Source organism: Hemicordylus capensis, chromosome 2 (assembly GCF_027244095.1).
Source record: "Hemicordylus capensis ecotype Gifberg chromosome 2, rHemCap1.1.pri, whole genome shotgun sequence".
NCBI lineage: Eukaryota > Metazoa > Chordata > Lepidosauria > Squamata > Cordylidae > Hemicordylus > Hemicordylus capensis.
The window spans coordinates 223,584,302-223,594,786 of NC_069658.1; positions in this window are offsets into that span (position 1 = coordinate 223,584,302).

Sequence of the window (10,485 nt, forward strand, 5' to 3'; positions counted from 1 at the left end):
GGAGGCAAAAAGAGAGTTTGCAGAACATTTATCTAAAAGCATCAAGGGGAATAACAAAAACTTCTTTAAATACATCAGATGCAGGAAACCTGCCAGGGAGGCGGTTGGACCATTAAACAATGAGGGAGTGAAAGGGATTACTAAGGAGGATATGGAGGTTGCAAAGAAGCTCAATGAGTTCTTTGCATCCATCTTCACAGCAGAGGATACTGAGGATATACCTCTTCCTGAACCAGGGTTTTTGGGGATGGAGGCTAAAGAACTGAGTCAGATAGAAGTGAAGAGAAATGATGTTGTAAACTGTCTGGAAAAACTGAAAACTAACAAATCACCAGAGCCGGATGGCATCCATGTAAAACTCCTCAAATAACTCAAAATGTGAAATTGCCGACTTCCTTGCCAAAATTGATAATTTATCCCTGCAATCAGGATCTGTTTGGTAGGACTGGAAAATAGCAAATTTAAGACTGGTTTTCAAAAAGGGATCCAGGGGTGATCCGGGAAATTACAGGCCGGTTAGCTTAACATCCCTTCCAGGCAGATTGATGGAAAGCATCTGCAAGGATAAAATTGTAAAGCACATAGAAGAACAGGCTCTGCTTGGAGAGAACCAGCATGGCTTCTGCAAAGGTAAATCTTGCCTCACAAACCTTTTGGAGTTCTTTGAGAGTGTCAACAAGTGTGTACATCAAGGTGATCCAGTTGACATAGTATACCTGGACTTCCAAAAAGCTTTTGACAAAGTTCCTCATCAAAGACTCCTGAGGAAACTTAGCAGTCATGGGATAAAGGGACAAGTACAACTGTGGATTGCTAACTGATTGAAGGACAGGAAACAGAGGGTAGGCATAAATGGAGAGTTTTCACAATGGAGGGAAGTAAGAAGTGGGGTCCCCCAGGGATCTGTACTTTGACCGGTGCTTTTTAATTTATTGATAAATGATCTAGAAGTAGGGGTAAGCAGTGAGATAGCCAAATTTGCAGATTGATACCAAACTCTTCCAGGTAGTGAAATCCAAAACAGATTGTGAGGAGCTCCAAAAGGATCTCTCCAAACAGGGGGAGTGGGTGACAAAATGGCAAATGCAGTTCAGTGTTGGCAAATATAAAATGATGCACATTCGGATGAAAAACCCCAACTTCACATATAGACTGATGGGATCTGAGCTGTCGGTGACTGACCAGGAGAGGGATCTTGGGGTTGTAGTGGGCAGCTTGTTGAAAGTGTCGACTCAATGTGCGGCAGCTGTTTAAAAGGCCAATTCCAAGCAAGGGATCATTAGGAAGGAGATTGAAAATAAAACAGCTAAAATTATAATGCCCTTATACAAAACTATGGTGTGGCCACACCTGGAGTACTACGTACAATTCTGGTCACCACATCTTAAAAAGGACATTGTAGAACTGGAAAAGGTGCAGAAAAGGGCAACCAAGATGATCAGGGGCCTAGAGCACCTTTCTTATGAGGCAAGACTACAACACCTGGGGCTGTTTAGTTTAGAAAAAAGATGACTTCGGGGAGACATGATAGAGGTCTGTAAAATCATGCATGGTGTGGAGAAAGTGGAGAGAGAGAAATTCTTCTCCCTCTCACATAACACTAGAACCAGGGGTCATCACATGAAATTGATTGCTGGGAAATTTAGGACCAGTAAATGGAAGTGTTTTTTCACACAACACATAATCAGCTTGTGGAATTCTCTGCCACAAGATGTGGTGACAGCCAACTACCTGGATGGCTTTAAGAGGGGTTTGGATAACTTCATGGAGGAGCGGTCTATCAACGGCTACTAGTTGGAGGGCTATAGGCCACCTTCAGCCTCAGAGGCAGGATGCCTCTGAGTCCCAGTTGCAGGGGAGTAACAGCAAGAGAGAGGGCATGCCCTCAACTCCTGCCTTTGGCTTCCAGCAGCATCTGCTGGGCCACTGGGCATCTGAAACAGGACACTGGACTAGATGGGCCTCGGGCCTCATCCAACAGGGCTGTTCTTATGCCTGTTCGAATCCCGCTGAAACACCCTTATTGGGCAGCAGCGATATAGGAAGATGCTGAAAGGAACCAACTCATACTGCATGGGAGGAGGCAATGGTAAAACCCTCCTGTATTTTACCAAAGACTACCACAGGACTCTGTAGTCACCAGAAGTCAACACTGACTCGATGACACACCTTTACTCTTGAGTATCTTAGGAACACAGGAAGCCTCCATATACTGAGTCAGATCATTGGTCTATCTAGCTAAGTATTGTATTCACAGACTGCCAGTGGCTCCTCCAAGGTTGCAGGCAGGAATCTTTCTCAGCCCTATCTTAGAGATGCTTCCAGGGAGGGAACTTGGGCCCTTCTGATGCTCTTCCCAGAGCAGCTCCATCCCCTGAGGGGAATATCTTACTGTGCTCACACATCGTATCTCCCATTCATATGCAACCGGGGCAGACCCTGCTTAGCTAACGCGACAAGTCATGATTGCTACCACAAGACCAGGTCTCCTCTCTTTAGTCTGGGTCTAAACCAGTAACTGGAGTAGCCTGTCTCATAACTGTTAGGGATGTGCAAACAGGTTCAATGTTGAACCTGTTTGGTTCGACAGTTTGGGGTCAAACCGAACCGTCCCGTTTGGTCCAACCTGTTCGGTCCAACACGGACCGAACACTTCAGGGGATTCTTAAATTACTTACCCCCTTTGGGGGAGTTGTTGGGAGAAGGTGGCAGGAGGTGGGGATGGCGGAGGTTCCCCCTTCCCCTGCCAGCCTCCCTTTTTGCTGCCACCGGCCATTCAGCCAGCTCTTCAGCCCGTTCAGGCCTTCCCCCTCCAGTGTGCTGGCCATTTTGGAGGCCTCTGCGTGGCCTGGGTACCATTAGTCATAAAAATCCCAACATTAAACTTATTATTAAAACCCAACATTAAAAGTATTAAAACTCTAAATCTAATTAAAAGCCTGGGTGAACAAATATGTCTCCAGTGCCTTTTAAAAAGTTGTCAGAGATGGGGAGGCTCTTATCTCAACAGGGAGCACATTCCAAAGCCCAGGGGCAACAAGGAGAAGGCCTGTTCCCGAGTAGCCACCAGATGAGCTGGTGGCAACCGTAGACGTACCTCTGCAGATGATCTCAATGGGCAGTGGGGCTCATGGCAAAGAAGATGTTCTCTTAAAAACCCAGGGCCTGTGCTGTTTAGGGCTTTATAGGTAATTACCAACACCCTGTATTTTGCCCGGAAACTTATTGGCAGCCAATGTAGTTTTTTCAACACAGGAGTAATATGGTCTCTCCGAGATGACCCGAGACCAACCTGGCGGCCGCATTCTGGACCAACTGCAGTTTCCGGACTATGTCCAACGGCAGCTCCACAAAGGCAAACCTCTATCTACAAAGGCAGCCAACATTTGCAGGAGGGTCGAAGCCGTGCAGCCCTGGAGGGTTGTGAAGTAGCTCACAGGGCTCCTGGCCACCGGGCATACACAGAGCTCCTCTTTCACAGCGGGGAGGGGAGCACCGAAGTCGTACTTTGCCTACGGCTGGCCCTGGTTGCATCTCTTTGCAGACTGCCCCGGTGCCATTTCACACAGCCGATGGAAAGCACCCCAGGTCCACAAGGGCAAGCCCAGCAACACTTGAGTGTAGACACTTGACAGGGTCCCGCAGCCATCAGGACTTCTGGCACGTGTACCTTGCTGATACACACATCTGCCACATCCACACATCACATTTCTGGGAGCACACACAGAACTGCCTGCCTGTACTAAAAGCAGAGCTTGTAAGTGGTCCAAAGACCACGCGGGAGGTGAAATGGGGATTTGGCTCTCTAGGTTAGTAATGGCAAGTGTAGAAGTATCTTACAAGGATCCTCTCCCACCACCCTGACGCAGCACTTCTGCACAGATGTGGGAAGTGCTTTAGAGATTGGATACCCTCATTGGATCACTGCCAATTTCAGGCTCTGTCTCCATCGACCCCGTGGAGTATGCAACTTTGATCATTCCATGGGATCTCAGCCCCTGGCCACCCATTGCTCCCTTCCTGGAAATCTACCCAGGAACACCACTGCTCAAGCAAATTGTGTGGTGGTGGTGGCCGATGGGTCACGGAGCCTCCATGCGTGGAGATAGTCAGTCAGTCTGCCTGTCTGTCTGTCTGTCTCTCTCAATATCACTCACTGGGGGACAAGCTTCAAGGGAGGCTGGGTGCCTTCTGCTCGCAGCTTTCCTGGAGGCTGTGTGGCCATTTGGACGAGATGGACCCACTTTGGTCCGATGTAGCAGGAGATGGGAAGGAGAGCTGGTCTTATGGCAAAGTGAGCATGAATTGTCCTTGCTAGGCAGGGCCTACCCTGGTTTGCATTTGGATGGGTGACTACATGTGTGCTGTAAGATATTCCCCTTAGGGGACAGGGCCATAGCATATTGAACTAACCGAAACCCCATTAACTTCTTGAGGGAGGAGAGCTGGTCTCCTGGTAGCAAGCACGACTTGTCCTCTTAGCTAAGCAGGGTCTGCCCTGGTTGCATATGTATGGGAGACTAGATGTGTGAGCATTGGAAGATATTCCCCTTAGGGGATGGAGCCACTCTGGGAAGAGCATCTAGGTTCCAAGTTCTCTCCCTGGCAGAATCTCCAAGATAGGGATGAGAGAGATTCCTGCCTGCAACCTTGGAGAAGCCGCTGCCAGTCTGGTAGACGATACTGAGCTAGATGGAGCAATGGTCTGACTCAGTATATGGCAGCTTCCTATGTTCCTATGTTCTATGGGAACCTAGTCATGACTAACTTCATCTGGAGGCTGCCCTTAATTTTCTCTCTGTCCTTAAGACAGATCAAAGTGGTTTGTGACCCCAATAAATCCAGCAGACTTTCACATGCCACAAAGCTCTTTGCAGTTGCTGTGATTCTCCACCTGCCCCCCCAACCCACATCTCCCCCTGGGTTTCTGGGACTTTGGGGATGAGAGCTGGGCTTGCAGTAGTGAGCCTGAAGTGCTCCCTTTATTAAGCAGGCTCTGCCCTGGTTTGCATTTGGATGGGTGACTAGATGTGTGAGCCCTGTGAGATATTCCCCTTAGGGCATGGGGCCATAGCTCAGTAGAATTGCATCTGCCTTGCATGCAAAAGATCTCAGCTTCAACCCCTGGCAGTAGGACGGGGGAGGCTCCTGCCTGAAACCTCAGAGAGCTGCTGCCAGTCAGTGTAGGCAATACGGAGACAAATGGGTCCGACTCAGAATGAAGCCGTTTCCTCTGCTCTTGCATTCAAGGGCATGTTCTTCGTTCTAGAATCCACTGCAGATGAAAAGCACTTTTCCTGTGCCCTCCAGGAGTCCTTGGGACGGTGTTCCCACAGCGCACGACTATCGCTCATGCATCGGACTCCTCGCGGTTATCTCGGCCCCCGCAGAGGCGGATGTATGAGCGGGCCATATCTCGCCAGAGTCAGCACTGGCATCGCTACAGAAAGGGAGAGATAACAGAAGAAGACGTGCGGCTTGGACAGCGGCCAAGCGGGAGGATCAATGCCAGAGGCTGGGGCGGGTGGGGAGGGAAGCGTTAGCGAAGGGATGTGATGGGCCCAAGGTCACTTGGAGCCCTCCTTCCAAACTCCCCCCCCCGACTCGCAATGCTCACTCCCCAAGTGACACAGAATTGGGACAGGCTGCATGTAACAGTGGGGGTGGGGGGGGATGACCTCCCCAGTCCTAGACTTAATAATAATAATAATAATAATAATAATAATTTGATTTCTATACCGCCCTTCCAAAAATGGCTCAGGGCGGTTTACAAAGAGAGATAACAAACAAATAAGATGGCTCCCTGTCCCCAAAGGGCTCACATTCTAAAAAGAAACATAAAACACACACCAGCAACAGTCACTGGAAGTACTGTGCTGGGGGTGGATGAGGCCAGTTACTCTCCCCCTGCTAAATAAAGAGAATCACCACGGTAAGTGAAGAGTCCAGTGGGATCAGAGCCAACGGGGTCCATTCAGCCCCATCCTTTTGCTCTGGATCCAATGGCTGTGCAGGGCACGGACGGGGGCAGATCCAGAAATTGGCAACCCTTGAAGAGAAGCCCCGATGTGCTTCTATGATACCATTTCGGAGCCTCCTTGATTTTCCTCCCCCTCACTTGGAGAGGCTGGCCGATAGGATCGCACTTGCTGCTTGCCCCTGGTTGCTTTCAAGGAAATCTAGTCCAAGGACAGGCACACAGAGCTGAGTGCGTGTGGTGGTGGTGGTGGCGGCGGCTCTTTTTAGGAAGCTGCCATATTCCAAGCCGGACCATTGGTCCATCTAGCTCAGTATTGTCTGCACAACTAGTTACAGGCAGGAGTCTCTCTCAGCCCTCTCTTGGAGATGCCAGGGAGGGAACTTGGACCCTTCTGCATGCAGCTGCTCTTCCCAGAGTGGCCCCATCCCCTAAGGGAAAGACCTTACAGTGCTCACATGGAGTCTCCCAATCAAATGCAAACCAGGTCAGACCCTGCTTAGCAAAGGGGACAATTCATGCTTGCTCCCAGAAGACCAGCTCTTCTCTTAGCCAGCGTACCCTCTCCTCCCCCATCTTAGCAACATAGGAAGCTGTCTTCTACTGAGCAAGACCCTTCGCCCACCTAGCTCAGAATTGTCTACACCAACTGGCAGCAGCTCTCCAAGGCTTCAGGCAGGGGTCTTCCTCAGCCCCAGCTGGGGATGCTGTCAGGGATTGAACCTGGGACCGTCTGCAGAAGCTCTAGCACTGAGCAACCGCCCCATCCCCACTTAAATCTCTTGGCGTCAGGAGAGTCAGCATTCGGCCCTCCATCCATGCAGGCTGATTCCTGTAAAGCAGCAATTACCATTCCTGCCACCTAATTAGGGACACAGCTTCCCAGCAAGACTCCATCACCCTACCAGTAATTGGAAAGGGGCAATTAGGGAATTTCTTTCTGGGCCACATTCACAAAGCCTTTAACTGCTGGCTCAAGAGCTGTTGAGTCAGGGCAGAGACACGGGGGGGGGGGGGGATTTGCAGGGCGATCGCCTTTACTGCTGTGGTTACCACATCTTCCTTCTGGCCTGGCTCCTGTGCAGTTAACAGCAGCCTCCTGAGAAAGATAAATGTAGCCCTTCCCTCTGCTTTATTGGCATGGCAAGAAAAGCTGCACCCGACCCACCCACCCCGCCCCGACCCCTGACACACCATTTAAAACTGAACTTTGTTTTCGTTAATATTCAGGATACAAAACAAGCAAAACCAAAGCAGTGCCAGACCCCCTATAAACAAAGAGGAAGAAAAAGGATGTCAACAAGAAGAGAAAGAGGAGTGTGGTGGGAGGTGAGCCACCAGCGATACCCAGAAATGGAGAAACAAACATCTCACATTCAAAGAACTAGAAATCAAGACAGCAAGCCTCTCGGCCCATCTTGTAATAAGGTAAAGTGTGCCGTCAAGTTGATTCCGACACCTGGCACCCACATTGCCCTATGGTTTTCTTTTGGTAGAATACAGGAGGGGTTTGCCATTGCCTCCTCCCACGCAGTGTGAGATGATGCCTTTCAGCATCTGCCCAATATAGGTACTAGCGGGGATTCAAACCAGCAACCTTCTGCTCATTAGTCGAGCATTTCCCTGCTGCACCACTTAAGGTGGCATCACCACTTAAGGTGGGGGCATGAATTGTCTACTTTCCTAAGAAGGGTCTGCCCTGGTTTACATTTGGATGGGTGGCTACACATGAACTCTGTAAGATCTTCCCCTTAGGGGCCAGGGCCGTAGCTCAGTGGAAGAGCATCTGCTTGTATGCAGGGGACCCCAGGTTCACTCCCTGGCAGCATCTCCAAGCAGGGCTGGGAGAGACTCCTGCCTCCGGAAACCTTGGAGAGCCTCTGTCAGTCACTGTAGACAGGTCTGAACGAGATGGACCAAGGGTCTGAATCAGTATAAGGTAGCTTCCTATGCAACACACCGAAGGCAGGTTGTATATGTAGGAACATGTGATGATGTCCCACACCACACCCAAGTGAATTTAACGAGGGATACTGCCAGAGAAATAACAGAGGGGCCTTCATAGAATCACAGGGTATTGCAGCTGAAAGGGATCCGAGAGGTCTTCTATTCCGGGCCCCTGCTCAGTGCAGGACATTCTGTTCTCTACTACTGAGCAATGGCTGATGCTACATGGCCTTTAGAGGATAGAGGGTGGGTGAGAGAGAAAGCCTCCATCTTCAGAAGCAGTCTACCACTGAATTCCAAATGCTGGGGGGCAGACACCCACAGAGAGATACTGCCTTCCTGCTGTCTCACAGGCTTTCCAGAGGCAGCTAGTGGGCCCCTGTAGCGAACAGGAAGCTGGTTTAAATGGACCCCACACCCTTGGTCTAATCTAGCAGGACTTGTGCCTGAATAGCATCTAGACTATTACGGCTTACAGCTCCTTCTGTTAACCCCTGCACTACCCTAGCAAACAGGAACAAAGGAAGCTGCATTCTACTGAGTCAGACCCTTGGTCCATCTAGCTCCAAAACGTCTACACTGACTGGCAGTGGCTGTCCAAGGTTTCAGGCAGGAGTCTCTGCCAGCCCTACCTGGAGATGCTGCCAGGGAGTGAACCTGGGACCTGCAGGTGCTCTTCCACTAAGCTCAGCCCCATCCCCTAACGGGAAAATCTTATAGCAGACAATACTCACATGTAGACACCCATCTAAATACAAACCAGGGCAGACCCTGCTTAGCAAAGGGAACAATTCAAGCGCAGTTCACTGTCACATGACCAGCTCTCCTCTCACTTCACTTCTCAGCAATTGCTTGAAGTAGCAAGGAAAAGAAAAACTCTTTACAGGCAAAGGGATTTTGAAGGCTGGCTATTGCTGCTCCTCCCCCCACATTCTCCAAAAGGGGACTGTGTTCCCACCCCACCTCTATGAGCCAGATGATTGATTGGCCCTGGCTTTATGTAAAGGCCTATTCTACAGAGCTGTTCACACTGGCTTCTCTTTCACACGAGCCAAAGAGGCCAAGCGCCGTCACTGGCTAGGAAGACGAGGCTTTCAAGAGCCAAAATTCAGGCTTCTGTTCAAGACGAGCCAATTTCTGTGGAAGCTGGAAACCGAACTCCATTAATCATCAGTTGCGGCAGAAAGATGAAGTGCCACCTGTATAAAAGTAGGGGCCCCCTCACCCCCACGGCCATCAGCCCAGCTGTGGGCTCCCAATCCCATTCAGAGCAGACACAAAAACAGCAGAAGGGAAGTCAGAGAGAGCAAGCCACCCCAACCCACAATGACACAGCACAGGGCTCCTTCGGGGCTGGTCCCAAAGCACAGGACCCAGTTGCTTCTAGGCAGGGCTGCACAACTTCAGTCCTCTAGCTCAGGGATTCTCAACGTTGGGTCCTCGGATGTTATTGGACTTCAACTCCCATAATCCCCAAACAAAGGCCACTGTGGCTGGGGATTATGGGAGCTGAAGTCCAATAACATCTGGGGACCCAACATTGAGAATCTCTGCTCTAGCTGGTTTTGGACTACAACTCCCATCATCCCCAGTCACAGTGCCCAATCATCAGGAGTTGTAGTTCAACATCTGCAGGAGGGGTGAAGCTGTGTAGCCATGATGTAGAGAATATGTATGTAATTTTTATTTTTTTAAAGCAGAGTGGACACTGCTGTGGCTATCCCTTCCTACCTTTCCCCCCCTGCTTCATGGTAGAGTACTTAATGTTATAGGCCAGGGTTCACCATCGTGTGTCTCTAAATGCTATTGGACTACAAGTCCCATCATCCCCAGCATCAATGGCCAAAGGTGGCCCCACTTTTGAGTTTGGGGCAACAGAAATCAAATTTGAATCACTGAAACTCCTTCTCCATAGGTTTTCAAAGAGGAGCAGCCATCTGTCTAAGAGTCAGTGGTTCCATGTATTGTAATATCCTTTTAAAACTTAAATCTGATTTCTAAAAAATGTCTTTTAAATTGTGCGGTATTGTATTTTCTTTCCCCCCCTCCTGGGGTTTTTTCCCCCCATGATTTAATGTGTTGTGTGTTTTTCTTTCATGTTTCAATGTTATGTTGTAAGCCATCCAGAGAACAATTTGTTATCAGGTGGCTAACAAATAAAAATTATATTATTATTTATTACGACATATTTATTCTGCAGCCAGTGCACAGAATTTGGTTCCACTGCTGGTGGGTGCTAAGAGCAGTGGTGTCCCCATGTGTGTTAATAGTCACGGCCATTTCAATGGTAATGGAACTGGGAAATAGACATACCAGCAACTCCAGTGCTGATTCTGTCCCTCCCCTTTCTCCAGGCTGGCTATCTGCTTAACAACAACAACAAAGTTCTATTAGAGATTCACTTGTCACAAAAGGCATCACACTTCTAAAAAAAACCCTGCAGTACTACTGGGGATTGGAGTTAGGAAGAGTGGATTCGCCCCATCACAAGTGCTAGGCAATCTGTGTTGTGCTGCAAGAACTCTGCTTAGCTGTTGGGATTAATTTTTATTTGAACTGCT